Source organism: Balaenoptera musculus, chromosome 11 (assembly GCF_009873245.2).
Source record: "Balaenoptera musculus isolate JJ_BM4_2016_0621 chromosome 11, mBalMus1.pri.v3, whole genome shotgun sequence".
NCBI lineage: Eukaryota > Metazoa > Chordata > Mammalia > Artiodactyla > Balaenopteridae > Balaenoptera > Balaenoptera musculus.
The window spans coordinates 75328531-75356107 of record NC_045795.1 but is presented as its reverse complement, the minus strand read 5'-3'; the positions used below and the strand labels follow the sequence as shown (position 1 = coordinate 75356107).

The 27577-nt window shown below is 38.1% G+C and overlaps 1 protein-coding gene across 10 annotated transcripts in view; it reads left to right on the top strand.

Annotated features, from left to right (window-relative positions):
* FHIT (fragile histidine triad diadenosine triphosphatase) overlaps positions 1-27577 on the top strand; it is a 1509753-nt gene that overhangs the window by 334730 nt on the left and 1147446 nt on the right. For 2 of the 10 annotated variants that reach the window (XM_036870236.1, XM_036870232.1), the window contains one exon: positions 3487-3626. The exons of the other annotated variants lie outside the window; for them this stretch is intronic. The gene's annotated coding sequence lies outside the window, so the exon portion shown is untranslated. The remainder of the gene's footprint in view (positions 1-3486; positions 3627-27577) is intronic. 10 annotated transcript variants of the gene reach the window in all.

Sequence of the window (27577 nt, the reverse complement as noted above, 5' to 3'; positions counted from 1 at the left end):
GGGATTTTGGATCCGTAGTCCAGGGCTCAGCAAATAGAAGTCATCATAGAGTAACTAATAGAATGAATGAGTATACTGAGCCTGCGCGTCTGGAGCTTGTGCTCCGCAACAAGAGAGGCTGCGACAGTGAGAGGCCCGCACACCGCGATGAAGAGTGGCCCCCGCTTGCTGCAACTAGAGAAAGCCCTCGCACAGAAACGAAGACCCAACACAGTCAAAAATAAATATAAATAAATAAAAATTAAAAGAAAAATAAAAAAGAATGAATGAGTAAAAGAAGTTCTAGACAGGAATGATGAGTGGCTTAAAAATTAGGCTCTCTCTCTGGAGAATCTGATGTGCACCAAAGCTAGAAAACTAGCAGTGGAAGAACAAACAAGAGACACTCTTTTTTGGTTTATAGGCCAACTTGTCAAGGATAAGAAACTACAGGTTCCTTATCCTGAGGGGAAGTCTCAGCCTTTAAAGAGGGCTGGATATAACTTATTCATCTTGTCTCCTTTGTGCAGTCTCCTTTCTTGATCGTGGTTACTTTGGAAACAGTTATATTTGGAGTATTTATACTCTGGAGGAAGTAGGATAGAAAAACATGATTTACTCATCGTAAGTCCAATTCTTGGAGCCATCTTCGTGCCAGATGTACAATCATTTTTTACCCTGTGAATTTTTGCTATGTGTTTATGACACCAAATAGCTGAATTAAATGTGTAAAATTGGTTTAGTAATCCAGATGTCTAGAAAATAGTGCAACTTTGTTACCTTGTGATAATATTATATGACTAGACTTTGTGTCTTAATGAGTTAGATACATTATGCACAGTTATGTGTAAAGCAATAGAATTGCTAAATTAATTATATAATTTTTTTTTTTTATAACTGAATTGTGCTCTACAGAGTGTTTGCTTCATGCCTTTTATCTCACTTAGAAGTGTTCAGTGGCTTTGGTGGCCCAAATCTGGGTTTTTATTTTGCTTCTCCCAATTACTTTTTTAACTTAAAAAGTGGTTTTTGTTCTCTAAGTCTCATCTAAAAATGGGCTTTTAATGCTTGTTCTATATCTTCATTTTAATGTTGGTTATGCTGAATTAAAAAAAAAAAGCACAACGTGAGAGTTGTGACTTAAGTTTTATTTGGGGCAAAGTGAGGACTATAGCCTGGGAGACAGCATTTCAGATAGCTCTGAGAAACTGCTCCAAAGAGGTAGGGGGGAAGGTCAATATATATATGATTTTGGTGAAAGGGGAGTACATGCAATCAAGCACATGTTTTTTGCAGAAGGTTTCTGCTAGTCTCATGAAGGTTACTGCTAGTCATGAGCAGACGTCACCATGAAGCAATTTAGTGCTTTTCTAGATATGAGGAGAGACAAGAATTGGGCTCATAAAATTGGCTCCTAAAAATATCTAACTATCTGAAGACCTGTTCTGCCAGTTTTTCCCAGAGCACAGAATGCCTGATTTCTGCTCTCCACCCTGAACTCCTTTCAGGGGGTGTTGAAAGTCAGCAGCTGCAGCAGCATATGATTTAATCCTTGTAGAAGTGGATGGCAAGTGCCAATTTATAGTTGACAGTTATATGACTGTATGTGTTCATCAAAATTCATAGAAATGTACACTAAAAGGGGCAAATTTTACTATTTTTAAATTATACCTGCATAAGCCTAGTTAAAAAAGCAAACAAAACAATGTTTGCTATTATTGAAAAGAGGGGATACTGACCACGTACTGAAAAAACCTCAAAACAATACAAAATGGTGCTCAGTGACACATATTGTTGAGATGCCCATGAACTCCCTTGAATCTACAGTGGTTGCTTATAATTCCCGGTACATTTTCTCTGAAATTAAAAAAATGTACCTAGCTACAAGTGAGTGAGAATCACATTGTTGTAGGGATATTTCAAAGATATCAAGATTAGCAAAGAATAATGCTTTAGTTATTATTGATAGTAACATGTTACTTGAGCACCCAATGTATTATTTTGCAGTAACATGATTGAGAACCTCTTGCCTCAATGACTAAATTCTTTATCCTTTACTGAAATGGAGCCAGGACCCTGTGGGGCCCTCTGAGGTACACATCTTTTCCGTGTCCCCTCTTTCTTGTTTATAGGAAATAGGCTTCATTTAGCCTCCTTGACCCTCCCTGAGTTCCAAAGGGCAGATTCAGACAGTTGCTAATCAGAAAAGGCAGGGAACGCAGAAACAAACGAGGAGCAGTCAAGAAACTATAGTGCAGCCATGGGGCAGGGTCCTGGTTCCTCCTCAAGGAACCATAACAATATATCTTTGAGTTCTTCTGTTGGAACTAAGGCCACTGCCCTGGTGGAAGGTGGTAACTTCAGGCTGATCACAAGATTCCCAGAGCACCACACTGTTACCTCACCACCAACCAATCAGAAGAAAGTCTGCACACAGTGAAAGATAATGAAGACTCTGACCACCTCCTCAAATGATTAACTGTGATTAACTTCCCCTTTCTCCCTTTAAAAACTTTAATGGTTGAGCAGAATGTTTGGAGTTGGTTTTCAGACATGAGCCCACCTTGTCTCCAGATTGCTGGCCTCCTGAATATAGCAATCTTTCTTTTCCAATCAACATTTGTCTCTTGAGTACTGGCTTTCAAGCTGCGAGCAGCCGACCCTGAGTTGTGTAACATTACCATCCATGTATATTTGATATATTATGACTTAGAATTATTTAAAAAAAAAATTAAGCACAAATGAGCCCATACTTACATATTATTCTGTAGGATGCTTCTCTCAACATCTTGTGCTCCTGTCCACATTTAGAGTCATTTCGTTATTTATGTTACATATCTGAAATGTCTATAGCTTCAACTTTGACTTGGATAGAACAACCAATGCACAATTTAAGAGTGTCAAAATACTCAGTGATCAAGAAAAAAGATATTTTAGGTCAGTATTATTTTTAAAATCAAATAAATGCCAAAAAAATCTATGATGAACAAAATATAAAAATTTTAAAGACCAGTGCTGTGCTGAGCCATATTGGAGCCCGGGGCAAAAGAAAAATGAAGTTAATTAAATTAATGGATCTAAGTAAATTAATTTAAAATCATTTAAGATCATTACTACTAATGAGAAAATGTCAAAGATGACAATTCTCCCCATTGAAAACAAGATAAAGAAATGTTGAAAATGTTATATACTTTGTACCCATTAAAGCTACAAAATTGAAATTGTAATAAATTCTGGCTTCACTGTCCTCCAAAAAAATTAACAAAATACATGAAAACATATAAATAGGAGTGCATATGCAGGCTCACATGTGATTCAGCATGGCATTAATCTTTATTTAAAATTTTGATATTTTGTTCACCATTATTTTTTTCACATCAATTTTGATTTTTAAAAATATTGCATTGAGGTTTCATCTTGGTCTATGGCCATACCACCCTGAATGTGCCCAATCTCATCTGAAATATCATCTTGATTACTGAGGGGTTTTGTTTTTTGTTTTTTTAGCGCTCCTTAAGTTTTGTACTTGAGGTGATTGTCTCACTTGCCTCACCCTAATCCTGGCCCTGAATCCCATTACTCTGCCTCTTGACCAAACTGGAGATGAACTTCAAGTAGAAGAATGAATGAGAGCTGTACAAGGCATGGTAGGTAGAAAGTGCTTTCTGACAGGGTTTGGGGTATTTATCCCAGTGGTCAGGTATCTTGAAGTTGCCCCCAACTTTTCCTTCAGATTGCCATTTAGGTTTCCTGGCCTTGACTAAATTGTCAACTAGACAGAGCAGCTGCTGGGGGGGTGGTAAAGGGGAGCAGAATTGGTAACCCCAAAATATGCCTCTTTGACATAAGGATTATTTTAAGCTGATTATATTTAAGAAACTGCAACACAGGAGAAGCTCTGAAAACAGAGTAGAAGTTAGGGAATTTTACATTTGTAGGTCTACATTTTTGTAGGGAAAAACTACATTGTAAGGGAAATCTACATTTTATAAGGGAAATCTACATTTTTAAAGGAAATTTACATTAGAATGCAAGATAGCTATTGCCAGAGAACTTTTTCACCACTGAGACTTACCTGCCTGGCAAGATGACCTTTGTTTTCGAAATATCTCTTCCTCTCACCTTCCTGTGAATTGCCTTCCTGTTTTTGAAGCATCAGACCCCTCTCCCTTTCCTTAACTCAGGATGGTGCATTGGCTTCAATCCTCTGGCTGCCTTTTGAGTCTCATCTTTGTGGACTCCTGTACATATGTATGTAATTAAATTTTTTTTTCTCCTTTAAATCTCATTTTATAGGGGTCTCAGCCAAGAACTCAGAAGGGTAGAGAGAAAATTATTTTTCCTCCACTACAGGGCAGATGAGTGGGGGATGATCCTTTGGGGCCTCCAGTGACCTTTGTCTAGTGTGGTATGTGGTAGTTCCAGAGATTTCCATTTTCTGCCTTTGATTTGCTTTGTGGAGCTTCTTAGCTACTCCTGATGTTCCTCTTTACTCAGCCTCTACCATCCACTTTCTTTGATTATCATCCCATTTCCATCACCATGTGCCTCAGGTGGAATTTTAAGAATCCTGAAATCATGATCAGGTTTTAATGTTTGATAGAGATGTACCCTTGAGAGAAAGAGGTCTAATTATCACCAGCTGGGTTATGGTATCTTGGTGATGAAGCCACTCTTGCTTAGACGTTGAGCAATTGTGGAAATGTTTCTTTCTTGTGAAGGGTCTGGCAAGCTGTTGGATGTGACAAGGGCTCTGTGAACCCTGGCCTTTGGCTCCAGTTTTGTTTTGGTTTTTTTAATTAATTAATTTATTTTTGGCTGTGTTGGGTCTTCGTTTCTGTGCGAGGGCTTTCTCTAGTTGCGGCAAGTGGGGGCCACTCTTCATCGCGGTGCACGGGCCTCTCACGATCGTGGCCTCTCGTGTTGGGAGCACAGGCTCCAGACGCGCAGGCTCAGTAGTTGTGGCTCACAGGCCTAGTTGCTCCGCGGCATGTGGGATCTTCCCAGACCAGGGCTCGAACCCGTGTCCCCTGCATTGGCAGGCAGATTCTCAACCACTGCGCCACCAGGGAAGCCCTTGGCTCCAGTTTTAAGAGCAGTTTTCCTTTATTCACTGGGCAGCCTTTAGCATTATGAATCTTGCCTTTTTGCAAGACCATTGAATTCTGCAAAGGTTTATTAATCTTGATTTAATGTATTCATATGAAAAAATGTAACAGCGAGAGAATAAAGCTTATGTAGGCATTGCAGGGGTCCCTTTGGGGGTCCACTCTATGTTACTCATAGCAATGAAAAGTAAAAATGTCAAGTTATATTAGCTAAGTTCAAGATACAAAAGGCAATATTAATTTCACAGGAAGTGTAAAAGGATATGTAAATGTGATCAACTCCCAGGAAAACATTGCAGTATACCACTTCAGGCTTTGAAATTATGCAGTTTAATAAACACTTAAGAAGCATCACATACCAAACATTGAATTTTAAAGCAGGTGTTTCTGATCACATACTGTTTTTATGGAACAGCATTATTTTCCTGTTTTTCGAACCCTAGACATAAAGATTGGGGTGTGCAAAGTAGTAGATTTATCAGTAGCAGTCACATGTTCTTGGGAAAGCACAAATGGTTGTGAAAAAAAAATTCCATGTTGTTGCTTTTCAATTAAAAGTGTAATTTGGAAGTGTGAGTCATTAGACTAGAACCTGAAGTAAAAATTTCTAAGGCAAATGTGTTTAGCCAGTAACTGATGAGGGAGAATTATCATGGAATTTTAATTAGTTCAGCTCTAATGGGAGAAGCTTTCATGTAAGTTTCTCCTCACAACTTCCTTGGGTCTATGCTTCTTGGCTAGAAACCTTCCTGTTTATTTATAATCAGAACCAAGATTGAGCTCCTACTAAATGGAAAGGGCTGTTAGGAAGTTGTACCGGATTTTAAAGTCTTAAAGACCAAGCTGTATAGGCAGAGTAAAAAAAAAAAAATCTTCATCTTTGAATGAAGTGGTTTCTCAGATGTTTCAATAGATTGTTCAGAGACTCGGAGGAGTTTTACAATGTTTTAGACACGCATCAGTAATATTTTGTTCTGAATTTGCTCGTCTTGTACTTTCGTGGAGCTTTACATTGCTGTTCAGTCTTGTGTTAAGAAATTGAGATAAAAAAGCATTAGGGAGAATGCTTACACTAAGTGGGTGAGGTGTGAGTGAAGGAAACAGTTATTTTCAAATACTGCTGGTGGCAACTCAGCTGTGTATATAAAAAAATCTTGTATACTGTTTGATCCAACAATTCTGTGTCTATATATTTATCTTAAAGAAATATCTTGACAAATTCACAAAGGCATGTGTCTTTAAGTAATTTTGTTGTAGAGCTGTTCATGATACTAAGAAGAAAAACCAAACATCCTAAGTGCAAAATACATGGTTAAATATTTTCTGTCTTTTGTTGGGGAGGAAGAAATTTTCCTCTACCCTTCTAGGTCCTTCAGGCTGTTCTAAGAATTAAATCGAAGTGAGAAAGATTAAGAGGAGAAAGTCAAAGAAAAGTTTAATAACATGTTTACATGGGAGAGACCCAGGAAAATTGAGTAATTCATTAGGATGACTGAAACCCTCACCTTAAGTAGCATCTTCAGCTGAAGACAAAAGAGGATGTTGAGGGTAGTGGTTTGGGACTTCAAAGGGAAGGAAGGCCATTGACATGGATTTGGAAAAGCAAAAGGTTGGTAAGTAAATGTTTGCTGGGCCAGGCAGTGACAGTGGGACACAGAGTGGACTGATCTCTAGACCCTACCCCCACCATGCCTAGCCTGCATTCTTTGCGGATATCTCTGGAGATAGCTGTATTCTGGGAATAGGTCCTCTATTTACATTCTTTTAGCGGTTAGGGGGAAGGTCATAGTTTCTTCCTAAATCTTTTGGGACTTGATTGTTTTCAGCTTGAAATAATCCTCATGCCAGAGAAACATTTTGGGGTGGTGAATTTTGCTCCCCTTCTCTCCCCTACACTTTATACAGTGGAATACCATGTAGCCTTTAAAAATGCTATTTTTAAAAATTTTAATATAATTTTTATTTTTAAAAATTTATTTATTTATTTATTTTTGGCTTCATTGGGTCTTAGTTGTGGCACACAGGCTCTTTCGTTGCAGCACAGGCTCTTTGTTGCAGTGTGCGGGCTTAGTTGCCCTGTGGCATGTGGGATGTTAGTTCCCCGACCAGGGATTGAAACCATGTCTCCTGCACTGGAAGGCGATTCTTAACCACTGGACCACCAGGCAAGTCCCGAAAAATGCTATTGTTGATGACTAAACATGGAAAGATTTTTATATTAAGTGAAAATAAAAATAAATTACAAAATAGGAAGTATAGTAAATATAGTCTTATTGAATAGAGTTTTAAAATAGGTATATATTGATACAGTAATATGTCCTAAAATGTTAACTGTTCCAAAATTTTTCTTTTAACTTAACTATAGTTTTTTTTCTGTAATAAACATGGATTACTTGATGATAAAAATAATAAGAGAAAATGCACCATCAATGAAAGATAATAAAATATAATACAGGTGATCCTTGCTTTATAAAAGTAGGTGATTATAAAACAGATTTGCACTACAAATTATTATTTGCTCTAGAGAAAGATTCCTGTGGTTATGATGAGTGAGTAGTATCTTCTTTAGTAATTCAGGTTTAGTTTGCAGCTCTCTAGTGAAGCTGGCCTGCTGAGGAAACCTGGGGTTAGGGAAAATGAAAGCTACACCGTTAGGAGATGAAAGGCCTGCAGAAACAAAGTTTATGCATCTTTGAATTTTCCCTGAGGTCAATAGGCAAATAGTATTTAATTCCTATAGCATGCCCTTGATGCCAAAAGCTCAGCCTCTGTGCATCGGTGCGGAATCAAATCTCAGAGACAGAGTTTTGGGTGAAGTAGAAAAGAATAGTTTTATTGCTTTGCCAGGCAAAGGGGGACACAGTGGGCTCCTGCCCGGAAAAACTATGTGTCCCAACCAGGGAGGATTGGGATGAGGAGTTTTATAGCAGTGGTTCAAGGGTGGGGTTGCTGATGAGATTAGGGTGTGTGAAGGGCCTCCACTCCTCTAATCTGGTCTCAGCTAATCTTGATAAACTTCTCTGATTCCTTTAATGTAGCCTCAGGTGGTCTTTCTCTGGTATGAAGAATGCTGACATCTTAAAGAGCTTAAAGACATTGTTATGTGTATCCCTTGAGGTGGAACCAGGACCCTGCCTCAAGGCTGCACTATTGTTTCCTGGCTGCCCCTCCCTTGTCTTTGTATCCCTTCCCTTCCCAGATTAGCAACTGTTCAGATCTGCCCTTTGGAACTCAGGGAAGGTCATGGAAGCTGGAGTCAAGAAACGGGGACAGAAAGGCTTCCGTGCCCAGGTGCCCCGCAGGGTCCTGCTCAGTTTCACCCTTTTATACCATAGTGAGGGACACTTAAATGTATTCAATAAAGGGAATTCCTTTATAAAGTGAGCACAAGGAGAGGCTTTCTGTAATTCAAATTTCAGATACAATAAAACTTGACTCTGTGTAATTAAAAATTTAAAAAAAAATCCTTTTGCATGGCAAAAAACATAAAGTCAAACCACAAGTGATAAGCTGGGAGAAAACATTTGCAAGATATGTTATGATAAAGAGCTAACATTCTTCATATGTGATTTGAGGAGTTATTACAAAGTACAAATTGAGGAGAAAAAAACCCCAGAAAACCAATAGAAAAGTGGTAAAAGACCTAGACAGTTCACAAAAATTGATATAAAAATGGTCTTTCAGCATATGAAAATATGTTTAACTTCACTCATAAGAAGAGCTATGCAGTATCATCTGTACTTATGAAATATTGAAAACATCCTAAATGCCTGTGTATAGGAGATTATTTGAATGAGTCATGGTATAACTCACACAGTGGTGTGCTGTAAAATAGAATCAGAAGGATCCTTATGAATTAACATGGAGTGCTTCTCAGAGATATTGTTAATGCAAAAAGCAAAGTATGGAAGGATATAGATAGCATGCTACATTTTATGTAGGAAAGAAGGAGAAATAAGAATGTCTATCTATCTGATTATTTTTGCAAAAGGAAACATAGAAAGGATAAAGTGGAAAAAATGAAATTGGTAATCTGTAGTGTGGGAATGGGATTAGAAGAGTTAGGGAAGGGAGTGATACCACCCTGAAGATACCTTTCTTTATAGTTTTGACTTTGAAACCATGTTAATGTTTTCATAAAATAAAATTAAACTACAAGATTGGGAATAAAAATGGAATAAAAACAGAGGTAAATGAATCTAACTATATATCAAGTGAGTGATATGATCACACATAAGGGAAAGAAATAATAATTCAAGTTATTTTGAACACAGTATCTTGACTGTACTTTTGGCTCAGTTTAAAGATAACTAGAAAGAAATCTTGAACTTTTTACATTAACAATTGCTGTTGATAGTGGCAGTGATGGAACATTCTGAAATTAGTTTTATGTGTTGTAGGACTGAGTATATATATTTTGGGGGGGGGGGGTTAGCCTGAATATCACTGTGGAAGAATAGTAATACAAATAAATATGGAGTGAGGGAAGGGAAGGTAGAACAGTGTACTATTGGACTGAGATTAGAAGTGTCAATATGAACACATGATTAAACATACATATAGATTAAACACACATATAGATTAAACATACATATATATGTATGATTAAACATACATATAGATATAAATATATATTTATAATTCATAGTTCTGTCTTCTGAAAGGGTCTCCAAGCAGTGACAAGCCCAGCACCAATGAGCACACCTAGTTCCTAGCTCTTTGTTTCTAAATACCATTTCCCATGAAAAGGAACTTGAAGAAATTCTCGTTCCAGGTCCCAAGCGGGAAAGTAAAGGAAAACCTGGAACATTTTGTTGTGCCAGCAAATAAGAAACTGCTAGAAAAAAAATGGATGAGGACATGTCTGAATGACACAGAAGCCAGCTTCAAACAGGATACTTAAATGTCAAATTAATAAGGTATACTTAAGCCACAAATAAATAAATAAAGAAGGGAGGAAGGCAAGCTCTTCTTATATAGAATACCAACTAATAAATGTGGAAGAAATGATGGAATTAGAAAATCACTATTTTACAGCTTCTCTAGTAATAATTAATTCAGACTAGAATTATCAGTAAATGCTAAAATCATTGAGCAGAAACTTTTTGGGAACAGGATATTTGCATAGTTTCAAAAAATCTCGCCACACATTATTTATTATACGCATTTATACTGTAGGGGAAGAAAAAGTTTTCCTCGACCCTCTTGGAGTCCCTGGCTGGGTCTGAAAATTAAACTGATAAAGACAGATTAACAGGAGAAAAGCATACAAATTTATTTAATGTAAGTTTTACACGATGTGGAAGCCTTCATAAGGAAATGAAGACCCAAAGAAACAGACCTGTGTATTTTTATTCTAGCTTTGATGACGAGTGGGCAGTCATGTAGAAATATGATAGGTCAGAGAATATGAGGTAAGTGTAGTTAACCAGGAGCAACTTAGCAAGGCCTGTTTGTAAGGATTCTTCTCAGTGTCCCTTTGTCTTCAGAGATAGGAATGATCCTTTCCTCCAGAAGGAGGACACCTCTCACATGAGGGTTTTATGCTCTGTGTCAGGGGAGAATGCCAGGGGCAGCTTTGAGACTTTCCTACTGCCATTTTCTCAAACTCCTTCAGTTTAAAATATGCAGTATACCAAGGTGCCATATTTTGGGTTAGCATGAACTAAATCCCATCAATACACACAACAGGCACAGACACATAGACAAAGACACAGACACAGACACACACACACACACACACACAGACACACACACACACACATACACACATATGCAAGGAGTAATCTGGCAGATATCACCTTATCCAAAGGATCAAAGTTAACATCACCAACAATGGGAACAACTTCCATCAGGTGCCTCCTGATATAATGCAATAAGAAAGACATAAAATCGCTTAAGTAGTATGCCTTTTAAAATATGTAATGTGAATCTAACCCTGAGGAAACAATCAGACTAGCATAAATATCTTAGCCACAGATCTGTCCTCTTCAAAAATGTTAATGACATTATAGGCAAAGAAAGACCGAGGAACTACTCTAGATTCAAGGAGACTAAAGAGACATTGCAACTAAAAGCATTGTGACCCTGGCTTGGGGGAAAATGGCCATACAGGATATTCTTGGGATTGAGAAATGTAAATGTGGACTATATGTAAGATAGTATTTTATCAGTGTTCCCTGAATTTGATCATTGTACTATGGTTATGTGACTATCCTAATTCTTAAAAGATTTTGAAATCTCACTACAGGAGACGAAAAGCTTATTTCCCTCTACCCTTCTAGGTTCAGTGGCTGGGGCCCACAAGTCAAACTGACAAGACAGATTAACAAAAGAAAAAATAGTTTTAATTACTTATGTATGTGTCAGGGAGGAGGAAGTTGTCCTCTTCCCTTCTTAGTTCATCTGAGTGGTCTAAGAATTAAGTAGACCTGAGGCAGATTAACTGGAGAAAATAAAACAAAAATTTAATAATGTATACATGGGAGAGAGTCAGGAGAACTGAGTAACAAACCAAAATGGTAGAAGCCCTCACCTTAAATAACATCTTCCGCTGAAGACAAAGAGGATATTGAGGGTGGGGAGAGTCCGTTATGGAAGATTACCAGGAAAAGCACAGTAAACAAGGGTAAGGATGTTATGCAGATTTAAGTCATTGCCCTCTCCGTTGATAAGAATTGGCCTGGTACAGCAAGGGAGACCCTTTACAAATAGAGATTTCCCTTGTATAACAAATGTAAATTTGTCTTACAGTAACTCCTGCTTGGTTTTCAGAGCTTCTCCTGTGTCTGCTATAAAGATAAGCAGGTTAAAATAATCCTTGTGCCAAAGAGGCATATTTTGAGGTGGCAAACTTTTCTCCCTTACATATGCATGCAGTGGCACTGGAGTTCACAAAGAAAAAATGTGGCTCCAGGAGGTGGCCAGATGATTGAGGCTTATATATCATTCTAGTCTAAACAAAGAAAAACAGGGTTGGGACTTCTGGGCAAGGGACTGGGGGCAGGTTATGGTAAGGTGGGGAAGGCAATGTATGGTAAATGAAAGTTATCTTGTTATGCAGATAAGATAAGAGTCTCTCCAGGTGATAAAGTTGTCTCTAAGAGTTGTTCTCTTCCTGGTAGGAAGACATCTTTACAAATGCAAATTTTCTTTATAAATTTTTAGACAGAAGGAGGTAAAGAGTCTGCATGTTCTCAATTGCCTTCAGCTCAAAATAATCCTTCTGTCAAAGTGGGTGTTGAATATACTATTTTGGAGTGGTATTCTAGGACCATATTCTGGTATCCGTCCAGCACTTATACTCAAATGGTTTAGGAAAAATCTTTTTTTTTTCTTTCCCCTTTTCATTTGAGGGAGAGGGAGTATAGTAAATAGGGAGGAAGAGATAAAATAAATATTGCAAAATCGTAACAATTGATGAATCTAGTGAATGGTATATGGAAGTTAATGGTATGATTATTGCAAGTTTTCTATAGTTTTGAATTTTTTTTTCAAAATAAAAAGTTTAAAAAAATACTAAAATCCCCAAAGCCTTTATTAGTCTTTGAAATTTTTGCCAGGCCACAGAGCTTTGTGTTATTAGGGATCCTAACTTTCCAGATGCAGTGAATGCATTTCATCTCCAATTCAAGTTACCTCAGAAAGTGCTCATTACATTCACTTTAACTCTCTCACCCAAATGGCTCTCAGAGGTATCTGTGCATCCCACATTATCTCTTGACTAACAAAATTATTTTACCCATTCTTGTGAAATTGGGTCCTGTTGGTCAACAAGTGACAGAATTTATATGCTCCTTCCCTTCTGTAGATACCACAATTGTGTCCCTGAGGCAGCATTGAGTACCTTTGCTTTGGAAAGGATGGGGTCTCTGCTGAAATAAGCAGTGTGTGCAGTTTTGGCACAGGGGAGAAAGTACCTGATAATATCTATCTGAAATATAACCATTTGGAACTAATGTATATTAATGTTTCATTGTATCTAACTGTAGCCTTCTTTGATGTGGTTAATTACACACGGGTCAAGAAGAGATTTCATCCTTTGTCGTCTTGAGTTTCAGATGCCAGATAAATCAAATCAAACAAAAATCAACTTCCAAAAAAGCATACTGGAGGTTTGATGCCGTTGTTGAGGGTGAACTGGGAAGTTGTCAGAACCTAAGTGTTGATTTCAGGGCAGCCCAGCATTCAGGAGAATTCGATTTTGACATTCTGAAAACAGTGAAGCCTTTCCGTTATTCTAGAATGGGCCTTTCTAGGGAAATATAAATTGTATACTACCCTGCTGGGATTTCTACCTGAATTTGATTCCTTGTGCTAACTCCTATGAAGCTCCTTGATTTCTCTTTCTTGGTTTGTGCTAGTCTAGTGATTGTGGATGGGATCCTTGACCTCACTTTAGTTGGAAGGTACCTGCCCAATATGGCTCCTTAGATGGACATGCCCTTGGGCCAAACAGGGGAGAGTCAGCCCTGGAGCTATTCAGATGCAGTGGTGGCCATCAGACGTTAAGGATGGCTCTGAGAGAGGTGGCTGCCTGGCTTGGTGCAAGTTATTCTTGCTGGCAAGAAAAAAATAATGCCAGTATTACCTAAATCTCTGACAAATCTCGTCTCGCAAAGGAAGACCTTTGGCCTCCACATAATGAGTACTCAGTGAATACTGGCCGCATACATAAATGGAGCTAAATTTAATGAATGTATTTTTTCTACATTTAAAAATAATATGTTCCCATTGTGGAAAATCTGGATGACAGAGACTTCTCTAAAAACAAAAATAGATATTACCCATAACCCACTGTGCAATTAAATCTTTGTGGACAATGTTATAGTTTATCTATGCCTGGATATTTTAACACAATTGTATTTTCATAATTACGTATCTTTTTATTATATCTAATTATAAGCATTTCCCCATATTATTACAAAGTCTTCATAACCATACTTTTAATGACTATGTTATCCTTCCACATAGGAGAATTTCTTCAGTCATTCCTTTATCATGGGGGCACTTAATGTTGCTGTCTGCAATTTCTTGTGCCCTGCATACAGTGTGGCCAAACAAACCAAAAAGTCTGAGTTTGAAGCAGAGAAAGGTTTGTTGCAGGGCCAAGCGAGGAGAACAGCTGGCTTGTGCTCAAAAAAAAGAAACCCACTGAACTCCCCTATGGTTTTCGGGGAAGAGTTTTTAAAGGTAAAATTTGTGGTGAGGGCTGCAGGGTGTGTGACTTTCCTCTGATTCGTTGGTGGTGAGGTAACTGTGTGGTGCTCCAGGAATCTTGTCCTCAGCCTGAAGTTACCATCCTCCAAGTGGATGGGGGCCTTGGTTCCTGCAGAAGAACTCAAAGATACATTGTTATGTATATCCCTTGAGAAGGAACCAGAACCCTGCTTTATCTCTGCACTATTGTTTCTTGACTGCTCCTCCTTTATTTCCGAATTCCCTCCCTTCCTTAATTAGTAACTGTTTGAATCTGCCCTTTGGAACTCAGGGAAGGTCTAGGAGGCTGAAGTCTTTTCCTTACAAATGAGAAACAGGGACACGGAAAGACTTTGGTACCTGGAAGGGCCCCACAGGGTCTTGCTTGGTTTCAACTTTTTGATGCTTTGTTGCTTTAGGTAATGTTGGTATTAATATTTATAAATTAGCTTGTTTGAGACTAACAAGCGTTTATTTGTAAGTATTGTTGTGGATGTAGAAAAGTTTATTCTTCTAGGTTCTTCTGGCTGATCTAAGAATTAAATTGACATGAAGCAAATTAACTGGAGGAAATCAAATTTAATTGCTTACGTATGAGAGTCCCACATACAAGTAAGGGTCAGATATCCCATATACACGAGAGGTTCAAAAGCAGAAAGGTAAAATGAGGTAAATACACTGTCCTGAGCTAAGGAATGGAATAGGGGACTGGGGCTTCCAAGGACAGGAGGGTCATTCACAGGACAATAAGAAGAAAAGCAGGTGCTGGGAGAATTAAGCACTGTCCATGCTACTCCACTCAGAGAGCGTAACTGGAAGCTCCCACCTGGTTTCTCCTGGACTCTGCCCCATGTGCCTTTCTCCTTTGCTGACAGTAATTTGTATCCTTTCACTGCAATAAACCATAATGGAGAGGATACCAGCTTTTCTGTGAGTCCCTCTAGCAAATCATCACAGCCAGGGGTGGTCCTGGGGACTCCCAACACAGGTGGAGCAGAGAGAACAAGGGCTGTGGGGGAGGGGAACGACTGAGGTGAGGAAAGGGATGGAGAAAGAGACTGGAAAAATAAAAAGAAAAAGAAGAAAAGCAGATGTTTGGTAATTAGAGGTTTACCCTGCCATATAGATGGGACCACTTAGATAAAATTTATCCTTGGTAATAACTCTTTTTTGGGGAAAATCTCCAACTTAAATTCTTCTAGGTAGTTAAGGGGGGGACAGTAGTTTCTCTTGAACCCGCAGGATCTCGACTGACTTTAGCTCACAATAATCCTTAATCAAAATTGGCACATTTTGGGGAGGCTCATTCTGAACCCCTATAGTATTTATAATTTCCCCCTTTCCCATGTTCTCAAGAGGAAAGACAGCTTCTTCTTGCATCTGGCCTAAAAAGGTGCTGAGCAATAGGAGATGCAGATTTGGGGAAGCCAGAAAAAAAAGGCCACTCTAATCTATATTATAAAAAACAAAGGAATTACCCAGTGGAGAGTGGAGAGCACTCTGTCGAGGTGGCCTGAGAAAGAGGGGGAGAATTATAAGGAAGAAAGCAAGTGTGTCTGTCACTATTAAAGCTGAGAGCGTTGGGAGAAAACTTGGATGACTTACATGCCTGGTGGTGGGGGAGGGTGGGGGGGCTGCCTGTTTTATATTTCACCAAAAAGAGTATTTACATGTATTGTTATCATTTCACAAAAGAGAACATGTTAGCCCCAGAAAACCTGAAAGGATGACATCTCAAAGTGTAAAAGTGAAATGAAATAGCTCCAGTAAAACCTATTAGAAAGTATGTATTTTTCTCATTACTCTGTGGACTGTTGATGATGTGGCTACACCCCCCCAGTCCATGGACTGATGTTGGGGAGCCATACAATCAAATGATCTGTAAGGTCCATCGATGCACGCTGAAGAAGCTTGCATTTAGTGAAGAGTTGGGTTCCGGTCTTGACCTGATGGATGATTTTTGAGCCATACATCCCATGAATATCTCAGTTTTCTGTTTGGCCAACTTATGAAGATCAAGTAAGATATCATTTGTAGAAGTGCTGTTGTCTAAATGCCTTGGTACTTGGATATGAGGCTCAGAAAAGGAGTGTGATAAATTGTACAGTCCCAGGAAATAAGTGACATTTCATTAACCCATAGTTTGTGCAATAACCCGTTTTTTGCAGTTTCTGAGAATGATTTCAAGAGATAAGAAATACAACTAAAAATGGGAAAGGTATTTTATTGGCTTATCTACTGAAAAAACACTGACACGTGACATCTAGAACTGCTGGATCTAGGAGATCAAATGATCTATCCATTGTTTTCTCTAAGGCAGTGTCTCACCTAATGGCAGGAGGGCTCCCAGGAATATATACCCATTCCATCCTACCAGTTCAGTAATTTCAGTAGGAAACGATAAAGTTTTGTATTTCTAGTAGCTCTAGTGAAAGTTCAGTTTCAGTCTTATTGGCACTGTCCCAAGGTGATTGACCAGATCTAGGAGCCTATTCTTGAAGCTGTAAGTAGATTCAATCCCTCCTAAATAGCATACACTAACAATACACTAACAATAGGGGTGGAGTAGTTTCTCAGAGAAAAATTGGATTTCTGATAAAAGAAGATGGGGTATGGATGATGGTCAGGCAGAACAAGAAAGACCTACTGTAGAGTTGAAGTAGCCTTCCAAGCCAGTAAATGCAGCCAGTAGAATTGCCTGGCATATCTGGGAAGGCCTTTGTGTAAGACATTTTCTACTTATCATCTACAACATCATTGTTTAGTGGCAGGCAGTGTCTTTGCCATCAATTAACTCCTAATACCACTAAGCAGAAATTAAAGAGCTTTAATGGGATGTTGGACCTATCAATGAATGTGCAGGACAGTAGCTCATGCCATTGAAGTGTAGAATCAAATATCTTTACCCACTGGGGATGTCATCATTTAAATGGCCCTATTGATTTTAGGTTTTGGCAGGGCTTCATTGACCCTGGAAAGCTCCAGGTTGCCTGAGGGGACATCACCTAAGGTGTAACTCCACGTTCGTTATGTTGTCCTGAATTGGACCCACACTAACTTAACCATCTGTCCTAGGGTAGTCTGGCCTAGACAGGGTCTCTGGGAAAACTAGAGCAATTCATTTTGTTTTATGTTTATTGATGAATTCATTTGGAAAATCTGCTTCTAGGCACTGAACACATTCTAGTCATGTAAGAAGGACTACTTGTTTGGAAAATGTTTAATTATATATATATTTTTTTTGTTTATTTTTTTAACATTCATTCACTCATTCATCATTTATTTATTTATTTATGGCTGCATTGGGTCTTTGTTGCTGCACACGGGCTCTCTAGTTGCGGGGAGCGGGGGCTACTCTTCGTTGTGTTGCGCGGGCTTCTCATCGTGGTGGCTTCTCTTGTTGCGGAGCACGGGCTCTAGGCGCGCAGGCTTCAGTAGTTGTGGCATGCGGGCTCTAGAGCACCAGGCTCAGTAGTTGTGGCACGCGGGCTCTAGAACACAGGCTCAGTAGTTGTGGCGCACAGGCTTAGTTGCTCCACGGCATGTGGGATCTTCCCGGACGAGGAATCGAACCTGTGTCCCCTGCATTGGCAGGCGGATTCTTAACCACTGCGCCACCGGGGAAGTCCCGGAAAATGTTTAATTATTGTATCAACAAGTTTTTAAAAATTTTTTCCAGCTTTATTGAGGTATAATTAACAAATAAAATTGTAATAGATTTAAAACATACAGTGTGATGATTAGCTCTATGTATATGTTGTGAAAAGATTCTTACCATCAAGAATTAACACATCCATCACACCTCACATGTTTATTTTTTTTCTTTTTTTGATGAGAATACTTAAGTTCTGTTCTCTGAGCTAGTTAGCTAGTTTTAATTATACAATACAGCATTATCACCTATAGTCACATTGAATGTTATACATTGGATCCTCAGACCTATTCATTTTATAACTGAAAGTTTGTATGCTTTTACCAGCATCTCCCTATTTCTTCCACCCATCCCGCCCCCCCCTGCCCCCCACCAGCCCCTGGCATTCACTGTCCTATTCTCTGTTTCTATGAATTTGAATTTTTTTAGATGCTGCAATGAACATGAGACTGCAGATATCTTTTCAAGATAGTGATGTTGTTTTTCTTGAATATATACTTAGAAGTGGAATTGCTGGGTTATATGGTAGTTCTATTTTTAATTTCTTGAGAAACCTCCACATTATTTTTCTTGATGGTTGTACCACTTTACATTCCCATCAACAGTGTACAAGGGTTTTCTTTTCGCCACATCCTTGCCTGGATTTATTATTTTCTACTGTCTTTTTGATTATATACATCCTAACAGGTAGGAGGTGACATCTCACTGTGGTTTTGATTTGCATTTGCCTGATGATCAGTGTTGTTGACTACTTTTTCATGTACCTGTTGGTCAGTTGTATATATTCCTTAGAAGATGTCTATTCAGGTCCTTTATCCATTTTTTTTTTTTATAATTATTTATTTATTTATTCATTTATGGCTGTGTTGGGTCTTCGTTTCTGTGCGAGGGCTTTCTCCAGTTGCGGCAAGCGGGGGCCACTCTTCATCGCGGTGCGCAGGCCTCTCACTATCGTGGCCTTTCTTGTTGCGGAGCACAGGCTCCAGACGCGCAGGCTCAGTAATTGTGGCTCACGGGCCCAGCTGCTCCGCGGCACGTGGGATCCTCCCAGACCAGGGCTCGAACCCGTGTCCCCTGCATCGGCAGGCAGACTCTCAACCACTGAGCCACCAGGGAAGCCCCTATCCATTTTTAAATTGGGTTATTTGGTTTTTTTGCTATTGAGTTATATGAGTTCCTTTTGTATTTTGGATATTAACCCCTTATCAGATATATGATTTGCAAATATTTTCTCCAGTTCAGTAAGTTGCCTTTTCATTTTGTTGATGGTTTCCTTTGTTGTGCAGAAGCTCTTAAGTGTAGTGTAGTTCCACTTCTTTACTTTTGCTTTTGTTGCCTTTACTTTTGGTGTCAAATCCAAAAAATTATTGCCAATACCAATGTCAAAGAGCTTACTCCCCATGTTTCCTTGTAGGATTTTTTAAAAGTTTTGACTCTTATGTTTAAGTCTTTAATCCATTTTCAGTTAATTTCTTTTGTATGATGTAAGGTTGGGACCCATTTTCATTGTTTTGCATATGAATATCCAGTTTTCCAAACAACTTTTATTGGAGAGACTATTCCTTTCCCCATTGTATATTCTTGGCTCCTTTGTTAAAAGTTAATTGACCATATATGCATGGTGTGGATCTCTTTTGAGTCATCTTTCTTGGAATTCTTATGGCTTCCTGGACCTAGATGTCTGTTTCTCTCCTCAGCTTAGGGAAGTTTTCAGCCATTATTTCTTTGAATAAACTTTCTGTCCCTCTTTCTTCTGCTTCTCAGACTCCTATAACCTTATAGTATGTATATTGATCTACTTGATGTATCTCATAAGTTCCTTAAGCTGTCTGCATTCTTTTTCATTCTTTTTTCTTTTTGCTCCTCTGTTTGGATGAATTCTACTTTCCTGTATTCAAGTTCATAGATCCTTTTTGCTGTTTGATCTAGTCTGCTATTGGCCCCCTATATTGAATATTTCAATTCAGTTATTGTATTCTTCAGTTCTACGATTTCTTTTTGGTACTTCCTTGTATTTTCTGTATCTTTGTAGAAATTTTCAGTTTGTTCATGCATTGCTCTCTTGACCACAGGTAGAATCTTGACTATTATTTTGAACTCTCTATTGCATAAATCACTTATCTCTGTTTCATTAAGATTAGCTTTTAGAGATTTATCTTCTTCTTTTGTTTGGAACATATTCCTTTCTTTCTTCATTTTACTTGGCTGTTTGTGTTGATTTCTGTGCATTGGATAAAACAGCCACCTTTCCCAGTCTTGACAGACCTGTCTCATGTAGGAAATGAACCTCATCAGTCAGCCTGCCCCAACCTCCTGGTTGCCTCTCAAACCTTTGTGGTTGTCTAAGCCTTTTATCTTTGTTCTCAGTGACTCCTGATGCTTGAGAGTATGCCAAGACCCATCAGTGTCCCAAAGGGAAGGATTGCAGTGAGCACTTAGATAAAGGTTGATTAGAAGCCAAGCCCTCAGACAGCAACTGGGAAAGTATGCAATTAAATCCTTTCTAGGGAGAAACTGGGAGATGGGCATTTTTGCCTGCTGTATCTACATTGAGCCCAAGTTTACAATGATGGGGTGGTGTTCCTGTGCCTGTTTAAAAACTGCTTTATTTTTGCTATACTCCTGTGGACTTATGAATGTAGGTCCTACTGGCTATCAGAGATAGGTGATTTGGGTGCCTGTCCCTCGGGTGGCAGCCACAAAATCTTTGGACACTAGACTTGTGTACTAGCTCTTTCCAGAAAGATGCTGAAGACCTTATTTTATTGTTGGAGTGAGCTGCGGGGAGAAGGTGGGGAAAGTGCCCAGTGGCTCCTGAGGGCTCCAGGTGGGTATCGTGGACAGTCTCTAGATGTGTGCATCTAAACTTGCAAGCTAACAGAATGAATTTTCAGACTATCAGTTTTGGTTATTATTTCAGTTATTGATTGCTTTTAACAAAATAACCTAGAACTTTGTGGCTTAAACCAACGATTCATTATTTCTCAAGGTGCTGTAAGTCAGGAATCAGAGCATGGCTCAGCTGGGTGGTTTTTCTGCTCCATTTGGTTTAGGCTGGTTCATTCGCTGGGTTGTATTCAGCTTGTGGCTGTGCTGGCCAGGAAGGATGGTCAAAGAAGGATTTTTTCACATATCTGATGTGTCAGACCAACCTCAGTCTCTCCACAAAGTGTGTTATCATTTGGTAGTCTAGCCTGAGCTTCTTTACTTCAAGGCAACTAACTTCCCCAGAAAGCTCCAAAGTGGAACCTGCCTGACTTCTTAAGTACTACATATGGAATTAGAACACTGTTACATTTGTGCATTCTTTTGGCCAGAGGGAGTTGATAGGTCAGTCCAGCCCATATTCAAGGGGAAAAGGAATGGAATGAGCATACAGGGAGAACATTGATTATAGCCGTCTTTGGAAACTGTCACAGTTTTAAAGCTTAGTGGAGTATACTGTTTAAAAACTGTTTTTACTGACGTATTAAGTATGCCTTGGCAGAGTTTTATTTTGGTTATATATGAACTCTGACTGAATTTTAAAAATGAGATGAAGCAAACATAGGCATATGCATATACATATATACATTTTAAAATTTCTGTATCTTGAGGAATCAATGATTTCTTTGACAACCAGGATTTCATATCTCATCCTCCTTACCTTTTTACTCTGCCTACCAAGAAGCTCAGAGCTAAATTGAATCATATTAACCCAGTTTGCCTCTGCTTTTGATTCATGTGTTTGATATTCTCCTTTGTTTTACTTACTGTTAGTGTCAATATTTCTTTTGAATCTTTTGTGGAATAGCTATATACAAAATTTTTGAAATGAACCAAACACATATGTAGACTTCTCACATCTATAGTGTAGTATAAAGAGCTCTGCCTTCAGAGTTAAATGGTAGAGGTTCAAATCTTCATTATTTCCTCTTTGTCTCACTTTCCCCATCTGTAAATTGGTTTTTGTAAGGAAGAACTGGATCATAGACATGCCCAGTAAATTGTAGCTATTAAAAACAGATCTCTACACAAATGAGTGCATGATGTAAAACTGTTGAAATCTGAGTAAGTAAGGTTGATAGATCATCAATGTCATAATCCTGGGTGTGATATCTTACTATACTTAGGCATGATATTATCATGGGGAGAAACTAGGTGAAGGGTACAGAAGATCTCTCTGTATTATTTCTTACAACTGAATGAGAATCTATGATTATCTCAAAATAAAAGGTTAAAAAAAATGTTCCAGGACTATTGCTTCTATACTATCCAAAGTAAATCATTGTTCTTTATATACCTACTTATAAGATTACTGAATGCAATTGAGTATTATCTTAAATGTGTTTTTTATGTATCAACCAGTTGGTTGCCAGCTATGAAAATTTTCATTTATACAAATACCAATGGCTTTGTTTTCCCTGTTAAGAATAAGTCAAGACATAAAAATAGCTTAACATGTTAACTGTAAAGCTAACATTTAAAGGACATCACTAAACCTATACATTTTTTTCTTGGAAAAATATTAAAAAGGGATCTGAAGCTCAGGATGTCTTCAGGAAGACCTGGGAGATGCTGATGCTGATCCCAGAAGAAATTCAGTAGGATTAGAATTTGATCTGTGCAAATTTGATTATAGTCTTAGTATTCGTACACTGAATGTGAAGCAGCTTTCCCTTGTACCTTTACCTCCTGGCTTCCATTTGAAACATTCAGGAAATCTAGTTTATTTATTTTTATTTATTTATTTTTTAAAATTTATTTTTGGCTTTATTTTTGGCTGCATTGGGTCTTTGTTGCTGCACACGGGCTTTTCTCTAATTGCAGCGAGCAGGGGCTACTCTTTGTTGTGGTGCGTGGGCTTATCATTGTGGTGGCTTCTCTTGTTGTGGAGCACGGGCTCTAGGCACGCGGGCTTCAGTAGTTGGGGCATGGGCTCAGTAGTTTTGGCTCGCGGGCTCTAGAGTGCAGGCTCAGTAGTTGTGGCACACGGGCTTAATTGCTCCGCGGCATGTGGGATCTTCCCAGACCAGGGATCGAACCCATGTCCCCTGCATTGGCAGGCGGATTCTTAACCACTGCACCACCAGGGAAATCCCAGGAAATCTAGTTTAATGAAAACAAATAGACAGTAAAATTCATACATTGAATGGAATTGGAGAAAAATAATGTACTAACATGTTTTAACAGTTAATGTGCAATCTGAATCTTCCTGATCTCTATAGAGCACAGAACACGTCCTCAGGAATTGAAAGTCAGACTAAAATCTTCCCTCCAATGCTCACATTTCCTCAAGTATTAACAAACTCATGATCTGGAAAGAAAGAGATCCAGATTCCAGGCATGATTTAGTTACTAGCTTCCTGTTTCTTTGGAAGTCATTTAATCTCTATGGATTAAATGGATTTTATGGATTTATACTTTCTCTAGTCCAAATCAAGGAGATTGGATTAGAGGTCTCTAAGATTCCTTTTATCTCAGATATTCAGTTATGTTCCATATAAATATCCACTTCTATCAGCCTACTTTTTTTTTTAATTTAATTTAATTTTTAAATTTTCTTTATTTTTTTTGGCCGCATCGGGTCTTAGTTGAGGCATGCGGGATCTTTCCTTGTGGCGTGGGGTCTTCATTGCAACGTGCGGGCTTCTTTCTAGTTGTGGCATGCGGGTTTTCTCTCTCTAGTTGTGGCGTGCGGGTTTTTTCTCTCTCTAGTTGTGGTGCACGGCCTCTGGGGCATGGGGGATCTGTAGTTTGCAGCACGCGGGCTCTTTTGTTGAGGTGCGCGAGCTCAGTAGTTGGGCACATGGGATTAGTTGCCCCATGGCATGCAGGATCTTAGTTCCCCGACCAGGGATCGAACCCGCATCCCCTCCATTGGAAGGCAGATTCTTTACCACTGGACCACCAGGGAATTCCCCAGCCTACCTTTATGTGAACATTTTCCTTTTATGTTTTCATAGAAAACAGTACTTATTAGGAGGTTAAATATTCTTTGCCCTTCCCTCCCCCAATTCTCTGATGATACCTTGGCTCTGAGCAATTTCTGGACATTTACTGCAACCTGGTGAGAACCCAGTACATACCTTTTTTGGTAAAAGGGAGTTGTAAAATTTTACTAAATTAGTCATTGTTTTTATCACAAACACTTCTGTAGCAAATTTTAACCATCTCATAAAAAAAGACATGTGCAAAAAACCAAAAAATAATGTAGACTGATCTGTGGGTCAAGATCAAGGGAGGGACAAACTGTTTCCTAGCTGTAAGAAACACTTTCCTAATCATTCTTATATAAAAAACACGTAATTGATAATGTTTGCAAATGTAGTCTAACAAAAGATGGTGTAAGATTATTGATCTAATTGTTTCTTAGATTCATGATGGATAACAGACCAAGACATGCTGTAAACTGGAATTTTGAAAAGACATTTCTACACATTGCTGACATATTGTAGTATGGATGATACCTGCCTTTCTTGTAAACGAATTTGATATAGGGATAGAAGGTTGAGAAAATGGAGGAATAGATTAGCAGGCATTTAAGACCAGTTTCTTCCTGACCTAGTCAAGAAAGAACTATTAAGGAAGGTACACTAAAGACGCTATACATGTTATTTTCTTTTTTTTTTTTTGAATTTTTGAATTTTATTTTATTTATTTTTTTATACAGCAGGTTCTTATTAGTTATCCATTTTATACATATTAGTGTATATATGTCAATCCCAATCTCCCAATTCATCACACACACACCCCCCGCCACTTTCGCCCCTTGGTGTCCATACGTTTGTTCTCTACATCTGTAAGACATGTTATTTTCTATGGCCCATGAATACTTGGAGTTTGTCTCTTCCCAGGCATCTGCAGAATACGTTTTCCATTTACAGATTAGGTTGAACATCCTACCTTTCTGTCTTGATGTCAACTTCTCCTATCTTCTTTCTGTTTAGTAGGTTTCTAGCATTTGTGAGCCTCAGATTTGGATTATTTTATCACAAGTCACTGTGATACTTGCTAAATACCATTGTCCCTATAAGTGTTGTTATATGAAGCAGTGCTTTTACCATCCTTGATGTCTTAGTCTTCTGATGATAATGACATATTAATTATGGAAAAGCCAAGATAATTTCAGGTAAAAATGACTTTTCAAATTCTCATGAATATTGGATCACTTTCTTATTAGCATAGGCATCTTGCCAAGACTTTTGAATGCTTATAATTTGGATGGCAAGTGTCCTGGGGAGGGATCATATTTGCTTGTATGCTCTGCTTGGCGTTTGGCCTATCTTCAGCAATTCATGGGCATTAACCCCAAAATAATATAATCGAATTTGTCAAATAAACACTAGATAATTGGGTCTTATGCACTCAATATTATGTAGGGATATGTTTTTATTTATTTATTTTTTAATTTTTATTTTATATTGGAGTATAGTTGATTAACAATGTTGTGTTAGTTTCAGGTGTACAGCAAAGTGATTCAGTTATACACATACATGAATATATTCTTTTTCAAATTCTTTACCCATTTAGGTTATTACAGAATATCGAGCAGAGTTTATGTAGGGATATGTTTTTAAAACTACTCTTATTAAGGCAAAGATGGGTTTTATTTATTTTAATTTATTCATTTATGTAACGGATATTTATTTATTGAACACCTAATATGTGTCAGGCAATGTCTTAGGAAAGACAAATAGGGTTTTACTCTTACTGAGCTTTTATTTTATTTGAGAGAGAAGGAAAATAAATATGCAAACCAAAAAGTGAACAAGGTAATTCAGACATCAAGGATGATTCTAAGACTTTAATGTGTCAAAGGTTGTTGGAGGAAGAGATAATTAGGCGTGGCCTTTGGAGGGGGTGACATTTCAGCAGAGAATTAAATGTTAAGTAGGAGCTAGCCATGCAAAAGATTTTGGGAAAAGTATTCTAGGTAGAGAGAACAGTGAGTATGAAGACCTTGCTGCGATAATGAACTTGTGATGCACCATGGAGAGAAAAAAGGCCAGTGTGACTGGAGATGGTAGATGCATTGGGGAAGGGGAAGGATAGCTGAAGATGAGGTAGGAGAAGTGAGCAGAGGTCAATTTTGCAGGGCCTCATAGGCCTTGCTTAGGAGTTTGGAATTTCTCCTCAGTGTAGTGAGTGACCAAAGGGGGACTTTATTATTATATTTTTTAAATTTTTAATTGTGGTAAAATATAACATAAAGCTTACCATCTTAACCTTTTTTTTTCTTTCAGGTAGCTTTATTTTTTATTTTTATTTATTTATTTTTTTAACATCTTTATTGGAGTATAATTGCTTTACAATGGTGTGTTAGTTTCTGCTTTATAACAAAGTGAATCAGCTATACATATACATATATCCCCATATCTCCTCCCTCTTGCGTCTCCCTCCCACCCTCCCTATCCCACCGCTGTAGGTGGTCACAAAGCACCGAGATAATCTCCAAAGGGGGACTTTAGGTATAGGCCTGACATGACCAGGTTTATGTTAGAACACTTACTTTTGATTATGAGTTTGTCAATGTGAGTTTTTTAGTGGCTAAGGGAGCACTTTTTTATGCAGAAGGGCCTCTTTACTATAACTTGGGTTTTTAGTTAATGTTTAATTTATTAAAGCTATATATTTTAAATTTGTTTTTAAAATATTTAGATTAATTCAGAAATCTTGTGCAATTTATGAATGTCATAAAGAATAAATTCTACTTAAATTATCCTTTGCATTTACTTAGTTAAATTTCTCAATTGATATTTTAAAATACATTTACAAGTTTAACACTTTTACTTTCTTTGTAAATACTTCAGACACTTTGCAAAACCTTTCCAAACTTTTCAACCATATTTTGACTCAAATATGCTAACCTCAGAAATATAGTAAATCCAATTATCTTAAACATTGCAGTTCCACTTAAAAACAGTTAAATTATCTTCAACTTTCTACTTAAAATCAGAAGTTAATAATCAATTACACATTTAAAACTGGAATCACAGGGCTAATCTGTCAGATTCTTAAATATAATAAATTCTCTTAAACATTACAGATGCTTGTCACCAAACATTCAAATTGCCCAGTGCCTAACTTAACCCAAAAGTATGAATAGCATGGGTTTCATTAACTTTATGATCTCTCTGTTTAATTTTTATCTGTCCCAGGATTGAAAAATCCCTTACCTACTAACGGAACAGTGATATCCTCTCAAGTGGGTTGAGGTTAGGTTTCCTAGTAACGTGAGATTATATTTTCATGTAAAGTTGCAGAGTCAACTGTATATGGCCACAGTATGGTCACTTCTTCAGAGAGCTCTGATTGGAATGAGCACTGGGGCATATATGTAATGACTTCCTTAACTGGAGATTGATACCCTGAAACATTCTTTATACATGTTTACAATGAGGACTCTCTTGTCAGTCCCATGTCTTTGTCACTTACTATTGTGTAACTTTTGCTCAACTTTTCTAAGTCTCAGTTTCCTCATCTATAAAATAGAGATAACAGTCACATCCACTGCATACAATCGTTATGAGGATCCTATGCAAAAATATACATAAAGTGTTCAGGACAGTGTCTGGCATACACTAAGAGCTCAAAAAGGTTATATCTACCATTGTTACCCTCAAATAACCATGGGCTTTTTAGACTTAATTACCTGGAT